This window comes from Piliocolobus tephrosceles, chromosome 14 (assembly GCF_002776525.5).
Source record: "Piliocolobus tephrosceles isolate RC106 chromosome 14, ASM277652v3, whole genome shotgun sequence".
In the NCBI taxonomy this organism is placed as follows: domain Eukaryota; kingdom Metazoa; phylum Chordata; class Mammalia; order Primates; family Cercopithecidae; genus Piliocolobus; species Piliocolobus tephrosceles.
Window position 1 is genome coordinate 50,668,461 of NC_045447.1, and position 19,934 is coordinate 50,688,394.

The following is a 19,934-nucleotide window of genomic DNA, read 5'->3' on the forward strand; positions in this document are numbered from 1 at the left end:
AAAATACAACACTTAGCACTTATGAGCTATTTTATCCACATTTAGTATGTGAGAACATCACATTTTTAGAAGTATTTCCAGGTTACATGAAAACAAGTCAATGGGGAAAAGCTACACGCCACTATAATACCTAGACTACTTGGTAACATTCATCACACTTTATTATACCCGTTTATAGCTCTCCAATTTTCTCAAATTGCTGGTACATTCATAAAAGAAATCGAACGGATAAAAATTTCCTCATCTTTCTTTCTACATCTGGCCCATAGCAAATGCTTAATGCTTAGTTGTTAAATGAGAAATAAAGTGGAATGGAATCCTTATCCTATCCACTGCCTTTCCATTTGAGAATAATATTTTACTTAAGTATTATAAAGGAAATTATCTTTTTAGAGGAAATCCTTCACAGGGCATGGATAGTATCTATCAATCAAGTTCAAGTGGAAAAGGTATAATCTTGAATATTGGAGCGTCTGTTTTGTCACTCATCACTTATACTCACTAGTGAATGGAGGATAATATTTCACAGAATTATTTCGAGGATTACATGGTAAACCATCATCTGACTTTATATCAGGGCTATTCTACCTCTTAGATTGCTTGAACATATCTATATGGCTTGAGTTATAGAAGCAAATTATTTCCTTCAGAGTTTAGAACCATTTAAAGCAAAAATGTGACTTACCTGTGAAGTGTTCTGATGTATAAATAATCTTAGTCCACTATTAGAACTAGAGATAGAGTACACCTTTGGCCAACATTGTTTGATATCGACCAACATCAAACATTATTATACCAAGAGTTAACTATGAACTTTCCACACTCAGAAGCAATAGAGTGGATTAAAAATGAATTTAAAGAGGAATGTAAAAGTTGTCTCAGCTTTAAACGCATATAGATATCACCTAGAGTCCACGTGGTAGGTGTTTTTCAATAGAAGTCAAACATATCCTGTATTTAGAGTCAGGAAAGTGTCATCTCAATAAATTCCTTGCTTTTATTTACTTACCTTTTGTCATTTTTGCCTTGCCTGGAAAACAAGATCACTGAAACTTCACTTGATCCATCTTCTCTAGCAATGTGTAGTTTATGACAAAGCAGGGTTTTATGGAGCTTTTGATCTATAGAGTTCTGTTTGATTGTGAGAAGCCCAAACTTGTGTTTGGAATACAGATTAAGACAGGTGAAATACCTGTGAAAAGATAAAAACTAACCATTGAAATAGTGCTGTATATTTAGAGCTGGGAATAATCCTTCATAGCAAAATTATAAAATCATACACTAAGAACTATTTTATGATTCCCAGTTTCCTAAATTTATAATAACATTACCATCTTAAATAGACTTTCTGTCCACAACATTTGATTCTGTACTAAAACACACTCTAAAAAGTCTTCTATGTCTCGGCTTCCTGTAACATGAAATGGTGGTGGTAATAGTAACTACTTCCAAATTTTATTGTAAAAATTAAATTAAGACATAAATAAATCAGTTGGAAATGTGCCAGTAACATTTTCTACCATTCTCTGCTATGCACTCCTTGTTCCAATCATGACAAATTACAATGCTTCACATTTAGTATGCTATAATCTCCAGTGGTTCCAGGCCTTTGAACAAGCTGCTTCATATACTGAGAATTCCCCTCAAGCTGTGGCTCCCCTAGCAAACATTGTCTCATATTCAGAAATCAGTTAATCTTTCTGAAAGCCAGGAAGCCACATTTGGCCTCCTTAGTCTATCCTGGACGATATTATATAAAATGTAATCTATACTTCTCATTAATCACTTTGGTATCAAATGACTTATCTGTGCTCTCTTGAAAAAGAGCCACTCACCAGCCTGCAAATATAATATCCATATGCCCCTGAAATTCAAAGCGGTGATAACTTAGAAGTAGCAAGAAATTAATTAACATTCAGGACACAATTTACAAGAAATGATATAAGTTAAAACCATAAGTACAAATATGGAAGTTTGAGACACGTATTGTTATAATTTATTACTGATATTCATTGAAAATACATGATTTGGATTTTACTAGTAACTAGAGAAAACAGACAAAAAACTGAACAAAACAGTGAGAAATGGCACACCATCATAGACACATGAAATTACATGCATGAACAAAATATGGAATTGTCATACTATAAAAGTAAATTGGAAAATAACTCAGAGTTGATCCAGCAATGGTAAAGGTTATAGTAAGCAACTGGAAAAAAATAAGTAAGCAATATTATAAGGCAATGTAGAATTTAAAACAAATGATGCAAATAGTTTTATATTAATAAAAATTATAACTTATAAAACACATGACTTATCCTCAATCTTTAGCATCAGTGTGTGGAGCAAAAAGTTTTTAAAATTATAACAGTTTGAGAAATTTATAATATTTGCTAAGACGGTTGTCTCTCAGAATTTGAGATTAAATTAATGTGCATCCATGTAATATTTGATATTACCAACAAATGTGATTACAAACATATGCATCCACATTCATATAAAAAAGTAGTCTGGCATTCATGAATATCACTTTTGTACAAAGTAATATACTTTGTAAAAAGTATGATCAATAACAAAGGAAGCCTTAATACAAGAATAACCAAATGTTATAACCTCTACAGGATAGTGGGGGAAAAAAAGGAAATGTCACAATATGGTTTCAGCTTAAATGTAATCACAGACATTCATATAGATTTCAATGTGTGTAGTTTCAATTAAAAATATTGAAAAGATACGAAGTAAGCATTCATCTGTGGAAAATATAAAAATTAACATTAGTAGAAAGAAAATAGAAGCAATTAATGAAGATATAAGCAGATTAGGAAATATGGTAAAAGTTGGTAAATAAAACAACTGTTAATCTCAAGTAAAACATAAATAAAAAGCACTGTGGAAAATGTGATGTTAAAAAAACACAAGTATACCACAGCACTTAGTAGCCAATACAAAGTAAGATTAGCAATATTTGCATAATGTATAATTCATCTACCTATAAAATCAGAAGGAATCAACTAACTTTGCATAAATAATACTTTACTAATAGCAAAATTCAAAATAAACATTAAAAACTAGGTTTTTAATGTGAGTAAAAAATAAACACCTGGAAATTTTAATTAAAAAGTTGGAACAAAAGCTATAATATGTAAATTGTTGCAAAAATAGTATAAAATTATAAACATTTTGAAAGTGTTTCATTCACTTTCCTACCTATCATATATTGAAAAAACATATTTCACCCTTTTTTAAACACTTCCACAAAATTCACTATTTCTTTGTTTGCCTACATGTAAGTGGAGGAGTAGATTAAGGAATAACCATTTGTGTCTAAAATTTATCTGAGATTATGTGGAAAGAGGTAATAAACAGGCTGTTTTAAACCTCAGCCTTTCTCTGCAGGTTTGTTGAATCTGAGCTCCCATATTACTGGAACCTCCTTACAACAAAAGTTTTTTTTTTTTTTTTTTCCCTCATCTATATGTTTTGGGATGTGTTTATGCTGTGTATTTTCCTCCATCATGCTGACCTTAATTGCTGTCTTCCTGAAATTGCTCAAAATTTGTTCTAATAAACTTTCAATGTTTAAGCTTTTCCCCATAAAAGTTTTTACTTTGAGATAGTTGTAGAGTCACATGTACTTGTAAGGAACAATATTTGAAAATCTCAAGTACCCTTTACTCAGTTTCCCCATTAACATCTAACAGAACAATATAATATCAGAACCAGGATATTGATAGTTAAGATATATAACATTTTCATCACCAGAAAGATCTTTCCAGCACTTTGAGACACAACCACTACCTTCCTGCCTTCACCCTCTTCTTAAACTGAATGGAAGCAACCACTAGTCCCTTCTCCAGTTTTATAATTTCGTCCTTTCAAGAATCTGATATGCATTAATCATACAGTATATATCTTCCTAACTTATATTTATTTTTGTGACACTGATTCTTGGAAGATTTATCTTGGATTTTTGTGTGTATCAGTAGTTTTTCTTTTTATTGCTCAGTAGTATCATAGCATATAGATGTAGAACAGTTTAACCTTTCACCTATTAAATGATACTCGGATTGTTTCCAGTTTTGAGCTATTAGGAATTAAGCATAAACATTTGTGAACAGATTCTTATCTGAACATGTATCCTCATTTATCTGAGAGAAACGCCTCTGAGTGCAATTGTTGGGTCATTGGGTCATATGGGAGTTGCATGTTGAGTTTTTTTAAAGTTTCGAATTGTTCAATATATCTGTACCATTTTTCATTCCTACTTACCATGTATCTTCACAAGCATGTTTTCACTAATTTTTAAATTTTAGCCATATCAATAGGTATACAGTGAAACAGTTCACTGTTTTAATTTAGTTAATGGCTAATACTGAATACATTTCCATGTGCTTATATACCATTTGCTTATTCTGTAAAAGTCTAAATATTTTATCCACTTTTGAATGTAATTGCTTTTTACTAAATTTCAACAATTTTTAATATATTCTAGATATTTAGTCCTTTGTCAGAAATTTGGTTTGCAAATATTTTCTCCTTATTTGTAGCTTGTCTTTTTCACCTCTTAGCAGAGTCTTCTAGAGCATTTAATAAATTTTTCCTGATGTATTGCAATTTACCAAATTTTCCTTTTATAAATTGTGCCTTTGGTGTCAAAACTAAACTCTTTAAAAGATTTTCTTTTCACTTTTAAAAAAGTTTTATTATAGTTTTATGATTTATTTTTTATAAAAGGTAAGTCTTGATGTTTAGTCTATAGATGTCAAACTGCTCCAACACTATGATGAAACAAAGGTTGAGCATATATTTGTGGATTTAATTTGGTGTCTTTATTCTGTAATATTGACTTCTGAATCTTACCTCTACCAATATCACACACTTTTGATTAGTGAGCTATGTATACATCTTGTAATTGTTTAGGGAATCCTTATACTTTATTCTTCCTTTCAAAAATACTTTATTACTTGTGCCTTTATATTTTGAAATAGTGTCTTTTATTTTTTAAATTATGCTGGGAATTGGGGACTATGTTAAGCCTGTCTATCAGTTTGGAGACAATGGGTATCCTCACTAGTTGAGTACCACAAACCATGAACATATATCTTCTTTATTTTCTTTTTTTGCCTGATTTCACTGGATATAAATTTTAACAGTATGTTTAAGTTTGAGAAAGGACAAACTTGTTTAGTTTTCTCAATCTGGGGGAAAGCATTCGATCTTTCATCACTAATTTTGATAGATGCTTTTTATCCATTTTTTATCCACTTAAGGTAATTTCCTTCAAATTCTAGTTTTCTGAGTATTACGGGTGTTAAATTTGTCAAATGCTTTATTTTCAGTGTCTGATATAATCATGTGATTTTATTCTTCAGCATGCTAATATACTGAATTGTTCGACTTTTAAATATTGTATTAAGGTATATAATTTATTTTATTGCTAAATTCTATAATGTTAAGAATGTTTGCATCTGTATTCATTGTTCTACAGTTTTCTTTTTTGCAAATGTTTGTCTGGTTTTGGTAGTGGGAATGTTCATAAAATTGGGAATCATTTTTTTACGTCAATTTTTCTGGAAGAGATTGTGTAGAACTGATGTTAATTCTGTTTAAAATATTTGGTAGAATTCTCCAATGAAACCATACGGGCCTGAATATTTCTTTAATTGGAGTTTTAAAATTATGAATTTTAAATACAATTCAAAGTATTTCATACTGCATGAATGTGGTAGCTAGGGTTATTTGAGGTATTGGTCTATTTTCTGTAAGTTATTAGTTTTTGTGCATAGAGGTGTTTGTATGACTCCTATTATCCACTAATGTCTACAAACTGTAGACATGTTCTTTGTTGCATCCCTAATCTTGCTGATTTGTGATACATATATCTATAGATATATTTTCTTTTTTTGGTGTTGAGACTCAGTAAATACTGTACCCCAAAATGAAGTCCACAAAAGCAGCCGCAGAATGAAAGCTTTCCCTGACTTTTTGACTGTTAGTCTCATTCTTCCTCAAAGCTAGCCATAGAAACTAGAATCGGTCTTTCCTAAGGTGAGTCATAGAAACTAGAACCTCTTTTCACCAGAGCCAGCCATAAAACCTAAAAGGATTACTCAAACTTACTCCTCTACCTTTGTGTTAAAAACTGGTCTTGGAGAAATGTTCTGGCCTATGATGATTGATTGTAGGGCCTAAGACCCGCATTGATGTTGGTTTTGCTGTAACTTTGTCAGCTGCTGTGATCTTTCCAAAGAATCGGCTCTTTTTATTGATTCTTCTCTATTGCTTTTTCCTTTCCAATGTCATAAGTTTCGGCTATGTATGTTTCCTTTCTTCTGTCTCCTTTGAGTTTATTTTACTCTTTTTCTAAGTTTTTATAAGTAGGACCTCAGATTATTGACTTAAGACTTTTCTTTTGTAATGTATATGTCTACTTATTGCTGTAAATTTCCCTCACAGCATTGTTTTACCTGTATCACATAAATTTTGATATATTGCATTTTAAATTTCACTTATCACTGGGTTTTAGTTTCCCTTAAGACCTCCTCTATAATTCATAAATTATTTAGAAGTTTCTTGTTTCATTATCAGATATTTGGAGATTTTTCTTTTGTTACTGATTTCTAGTTTGATTCTATTGTGGTTGGAAACAGCATTCTGTATAATTTAAATTTTAAATCTGCTTAGATTTGTTTTATTGTCCAGAATACACTCTTTTAGTATGCAATGTGCATTTTGATGTTTTTGTATGGAATATTGTATGAATGCCAATTAAATCTTATGGGCTGCAGATGTTATTGGATTATTTTATGTCATGTCGATTCTGTGTCTGGTTGGTCAATCAATTGTTAAGTGTTAGTCTCCAGCTCTACTTACGGATTTGTATTTCTCTGTTGGTGTTTTCAGGTTGTCGGCAAATACAGGCCCAAGTTCTAGGTTATGTGAAGCCCAGGAAGCTCATTATCATGTCATTCTTTGGATTCTGGGGTCCCTAGCAGTTTTCTTTCTTTTACTGACCTTTCAGAGAAATCTTATTTGTGTGTGTGTCTGTGTGTGTAATACATAATATGTATAATATATAAAATTATAATATATAAATATATTTATATAATATATATAAAAAATATATAAAAAGCCAAGACCCTCAGCTCTACTTAGTAGAATAGGAAAAAGTACATCTACTCCATCTTCCTGGAGGGATTTTTTTCTGGTTTTTCTTTTTACTTTTCATCTGTGGTATGCCACAATCCCATAAAAATACTTTTCTGCCATTTTAAGTTGTGTTCTCAACTTTGGTAGAAGTTTGAATTATATGGGGATTTTAAAAGTTACTCATATCACCCCCTATATATTCTGATTTAAGAGTAGTTACTGCTTGGATATTGAGAGTTTTAGAAGTTGTCTCTATAATTAAAAACAAAATATTAAAGATGAAGAAACACTTATTTTAAGAAATTTGTGAAGGACAGGAAGTATCCCGATGCAGTCTACTCTCTTGATCCACCCATTTTGATCTTTTTTTTCTGTGAGATACTATATCAAATTTAAATACCCGAATCTTCCCACTCTGCCTGAGCCGCTGACAGCTGAGTACATGTTGGTGTATCATCATCTTCCCTCCTAACTGGAAGCAAAATACTTACATAAAAATTCAGACACATCCACCTGTTACAATTTTATCCTTGCTTTGGTAACTATTTTTTTTCTAACCACATTTCTTATAATTAACTTTTGGAGCTGAACCAATAAATTTCTGAAAATATGGGATACTAAAAAATAAAATCTCAGCTAAGTGAACCTTCTAAGTTTCATTTTTATGTTTGACATACCTGCTTACACTCCAATGTCTTTGATGCCCAAGGGTCTTTTGAAGTTATAATGTTAACAGCAAGATTTTGGTCTTACAATCAGCGGAAATGTCATATGAATGTAATGCTCTTGGGCTCTGAGCACTGGTATGAGTAACATACATCAGTAGGTAATCATTTCTGTTGGATTGTTGTGATAAATTTGGATTTTTTTTTACACACATGGTGAATAACTTCCTACTATAGAGAATGCTTAGCCCATAATTTGGTATTAGATGTTCACATACCTAGAGTATATTAATCACTTAAAGCTCTATCTATCACATTGTTGTATTGAAAATTAAGTTATCAGCACATGCTTTCTTGAAGACCCATTCAAACCATAGCATTTTGGGCCAGCCTTAACATTCATGTTCTTCTCATTGCAAGATACATTCATTCCATCCCAGTAGTCCCAAAAGTTTTAATTTATTTCAATATCAACTCAAAAGTCCAAAATCCAGAGTCTCTCCTGAATCACATACGGATGGAGACCCAAGGCGAATTCCAAGACAAATTCCTCAACTGTGAGCCTATAAAATTAACAAGATACATGCTTCCAAATACAATGGTGACATGGGCATAGAATGGAATTTTCCATTTTAAAAGAGAAATAGGCAAAAAGAAGGAGTAACTGGTTCCAGTAAGTCCAAAACCCAATTGGAAAAACTTATTAACTCTTGAAGCTGGAGAATAATCTCCTTTGACTCCATGTCCCTCATCCTGGGCACAATGGGCCAGAGTCTGAACCTCTAAGCTCTCAGGAAGCTCTACCCCTTTCACCTCTAGCAGCTCTCATTGGTTGGAATCTCATGCCTGCAGCTCTCCCAGGCTGAAACTGCAAAGCTAGTCGCTCTACACTTTTGGGGTCCTGGGAGTGGCCCCACATCCACGGGTCCATAAGGCATTTCACTAGTGGGGATTCTCTGTAGCAGCTCCAACTCCACATTTTTGCTTGGCCTTGTCCTATTAAAGCCTCTCTTCAGTGACTCCACCCTTGTGACAAGTCTCTGCCGGAGCCTCCAGCTGTCTATGATATCATAAACATTTGAAATGTAGGTGAAGGAAACCATGTCCTACCATTCTTGCATTCTGGGCACATGCAAAATTAACACTGGGGGTGTCACAAAGTTTGCAGCTGATACCTTCTTGAACAACAGGTGTAGCCACACCTGGTATCACTTGAAGCACTGCTGGTGTGGCCAAGGAGTGTTGAGCTGGAATGCAGGGAACAGAAAGTTGAGGTGGTTCTGGGCACTGAACAGGTGGAGAGCTTCCCAGCTTGAAACCATTCTGCCCTCCATGAGCTCTGGGTCTGTGATGGGAGTGGCAGCCTCAAAGCTCCCTGAAGTGCCTTTGAGGTCATTCTTCCATTGTCTTAATGATCTCTTCTATTCCTGCTAATCTCTTTATCAAATGATCTCTTGACCACACCCCTGGTTTGCTCTCCTGAAAACATTATTTTATTCTTTACATGACCAGCCTCAAAAATTTCTAAAACTTTCCATTCTGCTCCTCTTTTAACAACAAATTTCTTCTTCAGGTATTTACCTCTGGAATCTTACTGTGTACTGTTAAAAGTAGCCTCATGGGTTTTAATATTTTACTTAGAAATTCCATTCACCAGCTGTTCTAGTTTATCACTCTTAAATTCCCTTTTCCATAAAGGCTTTGGGCTTTTCAACACTTTTTCTCCATTCTATTTGAGGTCCCATCAGAATAGCCTTAACTGTTCATATTTCTATCCACATTCCAATCTTTAAGAAGTCCAGGCTTTCCTTCTTAGCCTTCACCAGAGTTGCCTTTAATGCTCAGTTTTATAGCAATCTAGGCTTTTTCTAGCCTTCTCCTCCAAAGTATTCCAGCCTCTACCTGTTACCTAGTTTCAAAGCTACTTCTGATTTTTATTTGTTACAGCAGCAACCTCACTTCTCAGTATCAATTTTCTTCTGTAGTTTATTCTGTGCTGCTATAATAGCAAACCATAGACTGGATAATTTATAAAGAAGATAAATTTGTTTCTTACGGTGTTCCAAGGTTTGAGGGCTGCATCTTGTGAACGTCTTCTTGCTGCATCATGCTATGGTGAAACGCAGAAGGTCAAGAGCACAAACCGCAAGAGAGATCCAGCAAAAATGGGCCAAACTCACTTTTATAACAAATCCACTCTCAAAATAACAAACTGCTCCCATGATAGACATTAATCCATTCCTGAAGGCAGAGCCCTCATGACCTACTCATCTTGTAAAAGGTCCATCTATCAACATTGCTGCATTGGGTATTCAGTTTCCAATACATGCTTTCTGGGGACACATTCAAACCATGTGATAAAGATGATGCCAGCAACATAAAATACACACTTGAAAGCTTAGTGGTTTAAAAATAGTTTTTTTTCCTCTTAGTAAAGTCCCAAATTTTAGCTTTGTCAGTCATTCAGGGACCAAGCATGACAGAAGAGATGTCATTTTTTAACATATGGCTACCAATGTTTCCCTGTACCAGAACAAGGGGGAAAAGGTTTGTGCTAGAAATTTAATAGTCTGAGCCTGGAAGGGGTGTACATCCTGTACACTCACATTTCATTGTTTAGAAATTCTAATTACATACCTACACCTAAATGAAAGCAATACGTTAGCTGGTCAGTTTCTACCTTTACTGATCCTGTTATACATATTGTCTGATTTTGTTGAATTGAAACGTGAAATCATTTTATTGATGAAAAGACTGAAGCTTTAAGAGAATAAGTAGATAGTGTAAGGCCAACGAACTGTACACAGGTAAAAATGGGAGAGCAGGATTTTCTAACTCAAAGTGTTGCAGATACAAAATGAAACACTATAAGCACTTCAGCTAAAGACAAGTGAGCCAAAAGTATTTAATAATTTCTAATTTATCAAAAATTAGTATTTTGTTATTTAATATTACTTGAATGGTGTTTTCAGTAACATTTCTTTTTTAATATGTTAAACTAAATATTTTGCTTATGTGGGAAATAAAAACACAACCCAAATGCAAACTTGATTCTGTATACAAAACTGCTGAGGCGATGTCAGATATTTCTAGCTATTACAGCATTTTGTTGCCTTTATCAAATCCAAACGATATACGGTAAGGTACTGAAATTCACTAGCGTATTTTCAGTCTTAAGGAAAAAAAAAAAAGTTAAGAATAAAATAACATGGATTCCCTTAGTTAACACAAAGTTAAATTTTGTTGTTTTGAGACAGGCTGTCAATCTGTTGCCCTGGGTGGAGTGTACTGGTACCATAATAACTCGTTGAAGCCTTGATCTCAGTCACCAAGTAATCCTCCTCTCTCAGCCTCCCATGTTGCTGGGACTGCAGGTATGTGCCACAACATCCAGCTAATTTTTTAAAAATTATTTTTAGTAGAGACAAGGTCTTACTATGTTGTCCAGGCTGGTCTTGAGCTTCTAAGCTCAAATGATCCTCCCACCATGGCCTCCTAAACATCTGGGATTACAGTCATGAGCCACTGTGCCTGTCCTATAAAGTTAAATTTCAAAAACATTATCCTAGGTGCCATAAATCCTAGGCTAAATTTGAATAGTTAGGAAAAAAAACTTAAGATGGTTCATTTTTTTTATTTTTGCTTTTTTGAGACAGATTCTTACTCTGTCACCTGGGCTGGAGTGCAGTGGTGAAATCTCCCCTCACCTGCAACCTCTGCCTCCTGGGTTCAAACGATTCTCATGACTCAGCCTCCAAAGTAGCTAAGACTATAGGTGCATGCCACCACGTCCAGCTAATTATTTTTTATTTTTAGTAGAGATGGGGTTTTTCTGTGTTGGCCAGGCTGGTCTCGCATTCCTGGCCTCAAATGATCCCGCTTCGGATTCCCAAAATGCTGGGATTACAGGTATAAATCACCATGCCCGGCTAGATGGTACATGTTTTTATTGTTAAACAACCCAGTTATTTGTGGCAATTAAGATGTATAGACACAAGTGGTTCTTTGCTATTATCGCAATTTACAAAGAGAAATTTATATTTGCATCTTAATTGTGAAGATAACTGCATATAAGTTTTTATGGGAAAATATGTAATACTACTATACAAAGTAGCGGAGGAAAAGTTTTAGGTTCTTATGCATAAAAGGCCTGCATTTGAGAGTACAGTGACACACTCCACCAACAATCCTGTAACACCTCTAACAATCCTATAAAATTAGCCACCAAGAAAACTTTGGAATAAGTAACACAACACATTGCAAACCTCACGAACATAAACTCAAAATTGTCATTTGTGGACCAATTATTTCTTTTTTTGGTAACTTCATATCACATTAAAATGCCTTTTAGGTTAATCACTCTTGCTAAGAATTTATGAATGGAGATGTGGTAACATGTTGAAAGAAGGAGAAAGTGGGAATAGAATCAGACCAAATTAAAATGTATGTTAATAAAAAATGTATTTCTACAGTACTCCAGGTGAAAAATAAGGTCAAGTCAGAATCTTAATGCTTCTCATAGAAAAAGAAATGACATAGTCTAAAAATTTACATTTAGTATTTTAATTTTCAAAGCAAATTCTTATATTTTACCTGTTCCATACTTTATATGAATGTCTAAATTATTTTGCATTTTGATTGTCAAAGGGGAAATTTTATAAAAATGTTCTATAAGGTAATTCTCCTTTATACATGGATAATATAAATAGGTTGAGATCAGTGGTATAAAAATGACAAAGTAAAATTTTGACTGTAATCTAAATCTCAACTAGGATTGTGGTTAGCACAAATTTGACAAATTCGACTTCTTAGTGTTAGATTGTAAAAACTAATATTTAAAATATTTATTTGAAAAAGAAAACTGAATAAAAGTCCATTTTCTTTTTCTGAATTTGTTTTTTGAAGAAGTTTAAACCTAATATGAAATAAGATTTAAAATTATACAGAAAAAGTGCATATTATCACAGACAAGTTTGGTTATTATAGTGTTTTCTTTTTACTAATTTATAAAACCACTATGCCCTGAAGGACATTTTTGATGCTCAGGCAGGTCAAAGCTTTAAAACTTGAAGATGGGCCAGGTGCGGTGGCTCACGCCTTTGGGAGGCTGAGGCGAGTGGATCACGAGGTCAGGAAATCGAGACCATCCTGGCTAACACGGTTGAAACCCTGTCTCTACTAAAAATACAAAAAATTAGCTGCGCGTGGTGGTGGGTGCTTGTAGTCCCAGCTACTTGGGAGGCTGAGGCAGGAGAATGGCGTGAAACCCAGGAAGTGGAGTTTGTAGTGAGCAGAGATGGTGCCACTGCACTCCAGCCTGGGTGACAGAGCAAGACTGTCTCCAAAAAAAAAAAAAAAAAAAAAAAAAAACTTGAATATATGTATTAAAAACAAATAACTTCTATCAAATTGTAAAATTGCTTTACAATTTAAAATGTTTCAATTGTATATTTTAGAAGTGGGACTCTAGTGGACCTAGAAGTTTATTCTCCAGATATTCATTTAACTTCCCTAAATTCTGGGATGTTTATTTATAGTGGTTTGATTAGTTAGTAAAAGTTGACCAAGCAAATTAGTGAATACAATTGAATTGGTTTATATTTACAAATACAGCGTGTTTTGTTTCTTTACCCTGACATACTTGTCGAAATTATTAATTTTAGGCAGAGATTATTTTAAACTCTACAGTAAGAGAACATTACAACCACTTAAATTGTTTAGCATGGTACTTTCAAATAATCACTTAAATTAATTAAGGTTTAAAATATACAGAAAACTACACTAGAAATATTATTGGAACATTAAAAAATGTTTCCAGAGTGAAAGTATACCATATGTATACAATATTGATATTTAAGAATCTATTAAAATGAGCACAGTTTTGCCCAAATAGAATGCATGCCAATATTGCCTCATTGATAATTAAATAGGCTGGCATCCAAATCTTAAATCCTATTCTCATATCCAGAAAAAAATTAAAACACTGGGACATAATTAAAATATAGTGATGCTTTATAATTAGAACAAAAACTACAAGCAATTATTTAGGAAAATGTTTTATTTCTCGACTGCGCACAAAATATTATTGAATTGGTTCTTTTTACCTTTTGTGTAGTATATAAGCTTAAGAATCGGTCGTCATGCAATATCCAATTTCACATTACTAACTTAATTTTCTGAAATATGGATGGATTATAATGTGAACTTTGACTAAATTTTAAAGAATAACACCAACTGTTGGCTACTGTAAAAGTTATCAAGCAAAAGTATTAAAACCAAGAGTAAAGTAAAAATGTGATGAATTTTTAAAAGTAACATAAAAAACAAACGAGACCTGATGAACCCTTGTATATAATAAATAATTTTTTGTGAATCTAATCTTTCCAAGATTTCACAAAAAGAGTTGTATGCTTTGGCAGGTAATTGATAGCCAGATAGGAATCAAGCATAAAGCACAATTACAACCATAAAACTAAATATTAACCAATATCATGGTAATGTAATATTTGAAAATAATTGAATGGCTTAATGTATCTCCAATCATAACCACAAGAAAATGATCATTAATATGACTTCACGGCAACAGTGGTAATTAGGTACATCAGACAGTGTGACACAATGCATGTCAGCCTTTAAACAGATTTGTTAATTTATAGTAATATCAGATAACCAATTATTCTATAAGTGGATAAGCTTTTTTAAAAAGTAATATGGCAATAACTGAAATGGAAAAACAAAAATATTGCCCACTCTGACATCATCTAATTTCTGCAGTATGCTTACTTGTCCTTGTTACTTTGTCTTCATCAACAAGCCATTCACAATGAAAATAGTAGTGATGACTTCTTAGAGGGGAGATAATGAGACATTTAAACTTTATTTACCTTCAAAATTTTCTTACAGATTCATATGTTACCTCTGTAATCAGAAAAGGACCACATACTTTATTTCTAAAATTATTAGGGAAAAAAATCTGAGTGTTAAGAAGATATAAGTAGAATGTATTATAACAATTTAGCAGATTTAACCTCCTGGGCTTTTCTCTAACTTAGGAATCTTACCACTCATGTCTACCTTGAAGCTGAAATAATAGCAAAAATAGCTAATCTTTGCTTAGTATATTACTAGAGCACTGATTTATATATGTAAAAAGTAAATAAGACAATTTGATCAAGATTCTAGATTAGATAGGCTTGTCAGGGAGACTTTAGAAGTTACAAGTTTTACAAAAAATAGAATTTAGCTTTTCTCTGATAACATCTAGACAGTAGCAAATAAAACACATTTCAACACTTCAAATATAAATGAAAGCTGAAACTCCAAGTTTATCTTTTTAATTATAAAAATAAAAACAAAGATTTAAAAATGCAGCATGGAAGACAGTAAATTCCCATCTATGTCAATGTGTGTTTGTTTAAACAATGACAGTATGTATAGTGGGGATTTATTCAGATTAGAAGAGTTACAGTTTATTGAATGCAATAAAATTTTTATGAATCGGTCTTCATTTCTAAGGACACATAATTGAAATTGTTAACTTTTGCACATTTTGTAGTTGGACTTTTGTTTTTGTTTCTACTTTTGAGGTTGAGTTCTTTGTTCCAGACGTTAGCTCCTAGTAGACTATGTGGTTTGTAAGTATTTTCTCCTAATCTGCCTTTTCATCTCCTGCAAGGGATTTTTTCACAATGTTTCATTTTAATGAAGTACAATTAATATTTCCTTTCTAGGATCATGCTTTTGGTGTGAAGTCTAACATCCATTTGGCTAAATATTAATCCTGAATACTTTCCCTATTTTTTCTAAAGTTTTATTGCTTTACATTTGACATTTAGGTTCATATTAATTTTTGTATTATGTATAAATTTTGAGTTCCATGGGAATTTTTGCTGTTTTAGTTTTGTTTTGTTTTGTTTTGCTTGGCACTATGAATTTCAATGTCTCTTCTTTGGAGAAGGAGAGGTCACATTGAAGTCACATTACTTCAAATTGGGATTTGAAGACATCCCAAAGGTTATCTGGCACAGAAAGGATTTGGTTCAGTTTTACTCTGGATTAGGATACAGAAAGGAATGTAAAGTTGGTGACCCAACCTCCTCTGAGTTTAGGTGGATAGAAGGTCAACACAGATGTATTTTGGGAGAGACGGAATTAGGTGCATGCTTGAGTTGTTGTGACCAAAGCAGTTGGTCCTGATGGGATACTTGGGGGTGACCAAGAGCAGTCAGGCTGGGTAGACACTGTTGTGACAGCCCCTCACTGCCCAGTTCACCAGCTCACTACTCTGGTATCAGCTGGATCTCTCTCTGGGACCCACCCACAGATTTCCTGGCATGGGTGATGTTCCTGCTAATGTAGATGCTGAGGTCTCCCACTATGGTCCCCAGCAGCATCAGCTGAGTTGGTGAGGCCTATCATGACCCTGGAGGCATGAACCACATTGTACCCTTTTCAGACGATGGCTGCCACAGCTCATGTAAATGATGAGGTATAAGAGCTACGTGTAAGAGCTTCCTTCGCAGGTACTGGTGGTGCTTAGCAAGGACGCTCTCCGATGCCTTCAGCACCTTCATCCACACCAGCTTGGAGACCTGCCTCTCAAGGCACAGGAAGGAATAGGTACGAGCACCTGAGTCCTGGAGTCCAAGTTTCATGTGTTAATTTATAGATATTCCATTCTTCCAGCACCATTATTTGAAAAACTTTCTTCCATTCAGTTGTTTTTACACCATTATCAAAAATCAGCTGAGCATATTTTTGTTGGTCCAGTTTATTTTCTGTATTCTTCATTCTGTCCCATTAATCTGTGTCTGTGATCTGCTAGTATCTTAGTCTTGATTTCTGTGGCTATACAGTAAGATTTAATATCTGTTAGAGTGAAACCCCTTACTTCATTATTCCTTTTCAAGGTGATTTTAACTATGCTAGTGCTGTGATTTGTCTGTTTTGATCATGTATTCTGAAGGCTTGCTGAATCCAGTTCTTCATTCTAGGAATGTTATTTTGTAGAGTTGCTAGGTAGAGAATCATGTTATCTGTAAACAGGAATAGTTTTCTTCCATCTTTTCCAAGGTTTTTTATTTTTGACTTTTATTTCTTTTTTCTCCTTTATTGCAGTAGAGGTTCCAATATTATTAAGTTCCAGGACACATGTGCTGAACGTGCAGGTTTGTTACCTAGGTATACACGTGCCATGGTGGTTTGCTGCAGCCATCAACTCGTCATCTAGGTTTTAAGCCCTGCATGCATTAGGTACATTAGGTCCTAATGCTCTCCCTCCCCTTGCCCCCCAACCCCCGACAGGCCCTGGTGTGATGTTACCCTCCCTGTGTCGATGTCTTCTCATCATTCAACTTCCAATATTATGATAAGAGCAGACATTCTTGCTATATTCCTGGTCTTAAAGTGAAAGTGTTGTCTTTCACAGTTAGTATGATGTCAGCAGTAAGTTTTTGGAGATGTTTTTCATTAAGTAAACTTAATGTCTATCTAATCTTAATTTGCTGTGAGCTTTTACGATGCATAGGTTTTAGATTTTTTCAGATGCTTTTTTCTTCATCAACTGATTTTACTATATGATTTTTATTCGATAGCTGTTACTATGGAGTCATTCCTTGATTAGTTTTAAAATGTAGACACAGCCTTGCATACTTGGAATAAATCTCACTTGTTTGTAGTATATAATTCTTTCTATACATTGTTGTAATACATTTGCTAATCTTGTTGAATTTAAAGTGAGTTAATGTAAACAGCATTAAGTGAGCCATCTTTTGTTGTTGTTTCTGCTTCTTTATCCACTCTGCCAATCTGAGCCTCTTATTTGGTATATTTAGACCATTTATATGTAACTATTGATTTTTTTATTTTATCATTTTCTGTTTTGCCTCTTTTAATCTTCTGTTGGTTATTTTGAACAATTTTTAGGGTTACATCTTGATTTCATGTTTTGATTATCTTTAGTTTTTATAGTAGTTGCTCTATAAGTATCTACATATTATTATGACTTATCAGTTTACTTAACATTAATATTTACCACTTCGAGCAAAATGTGGAAACCTTATTTCCATTTAGATCCTCTTAATTTTCCCACTTTTAAATATCTTTCTCAAACATAAGATAGTGTTACTTGACATGAGTTTTTACCTACCTGCTTGTATGTTTTTATTTTTCTTTTGTCTTTAGTTTTCAGAAGTTTAACTATGGTGTGCCTTGGTATATATTTCTTTAGGTTTATCATTTTGGGGATTCTTTTACTTTCTTGACTCTGTAGGCGATCTGTGTCTGTTGCCAATTTGAGGAAGTTTTCAGCTATTATTGAATACTCTTTTTGCATCACTTTCTCTCCTTTGGGAATCCAGTGACACAAGGTTTTTATCTTGTATTGTCCCACAGGTCTGTCAGGCTCTGTTCATGTGTTCTCACCCTATATTGTTACAGGCATTCTATTGATCCATCCCCAAGTTGAGTAATTCTATTCTCTGCCATTAACACTACACTGTTAATTCCATCCAGTAAGTTATTTCTGTTATTGTGTTTCTCCATTACATGTTTTTCATATAGTTGTTTTAACTTCTATTTCTTTACTGAGAATTTCAGTCTTTTTGTATTTGTCTCAAGGTCATCTGTAATGCTTGTTTAAGCACTTCATGCTATCTGCTTTTAAGTCTCAGATAATTTCAGCATCTGCTTCATCTAGCTGTTGGCATCGGCATTGTTTTTCTCATTCAAATTGTGAATTTCCTGGTTCTTTGTATGGCAAGTTATATCCCCTTGCATCTTGAACATTTTTTCTATTCTGTTAGGAGATTCTAGGTCTGATTCTGGGACCATGCCAACCTTCCAACATGGTGTCCCTAAGTGGAGGAGAGAGTCTCAGGCCTTTGAGGACAAAGAGGCCTTGCATGCCAGGCTGCTCATTATGGCAAGATGACTTTGCCACTGTTCCTAAGCTAATGGATGCCTTAATGCAGAAGTAGAACCTCATACACAGTGGGGAAAGGTGAGAATTTCTAAGGTTTGCAATTTGCTGTATTAGGATACCCCCTCTCAGGGGGAAGAAGGATGCTTCCAGGGGTGGATGATGCTTGTGTTGAGATTCATCTAGCTATCTGTTGCCATCTAGCTACCTCTCATCTATGAGAGAATATTTGAAGTTTCAGGGCTTTATAAACAATATGGCTTCCTCAGCCAAGCCACTTATTTAGTGGATCCTTGCTATTGACACTACATTTCTTTCAGTGAGAGACAGTTGTCAGCCATGAGGCTTCCTATGCCAGGCCATTTTTTGCAGCCCAATTTATCCTGCAAGTTCTGCCTGAATACCCAGTGTCTCTGGGTGGGTGATAAAAGTCCAAAGTTCATGGAGATAGAGGGTTTCCAGGATGGGCATTTTTCTGTAGTGTAATTCTCCTTGTTACTACTGTCAGTCCATATCAGTGTCTTTCAGTCTGAGGGGACCGTTTCAGACTCGCAAGGACAGAGGCTTCTCGTGCCATGTGCACATGCTGCTGGACTGATGTATGTTTTCATCAGAATTCCAGTTCTAGCTGGTGAAAGAATATGCCTACATAAATGGTTTTCTGTGGGCATTGGGAACTCCCAGGCTTGTATTCCCTTATTATATTAAGTGAGGTTTGTAAAATCTTGGTGTCCTCTTGTCTTACAATTCTTAAGAAATTTGCTTTCCTGTCTCCTCCTTTCCCACTTCTCCTTTGGCTGTCTCTTACATTATTTCCAGAATTTATAGCAGCACTTAGCAGAGAAGGGCAGGGGGAAACAAATACATGACATTGCATTCAGGCCAAAAGTCTCCTTGCATATTTCTCACCTGTATTAGCTGCATACACTTATGGTTGTTTTCTTTTTTTTATAACTAGTTTTTTATAATTATTAAATGTCCCTCTTTAATAAACTCTATTTTAGATATGATTTTATTTTGTTACCATAAATACCAATTTCTCAATACCAGCCCTTTTGCGCTTCATGTTTTCAGTTACATATTTTTTCTATCTATTTAAATTGAACCTATTTGTGTTTTTAAAGTATACTTTTATCTAGCTGACAATGGGGATGTTTTTAATATTATTTTAATCTTAGCCTCTTAATGGAATGTGCAGGTGA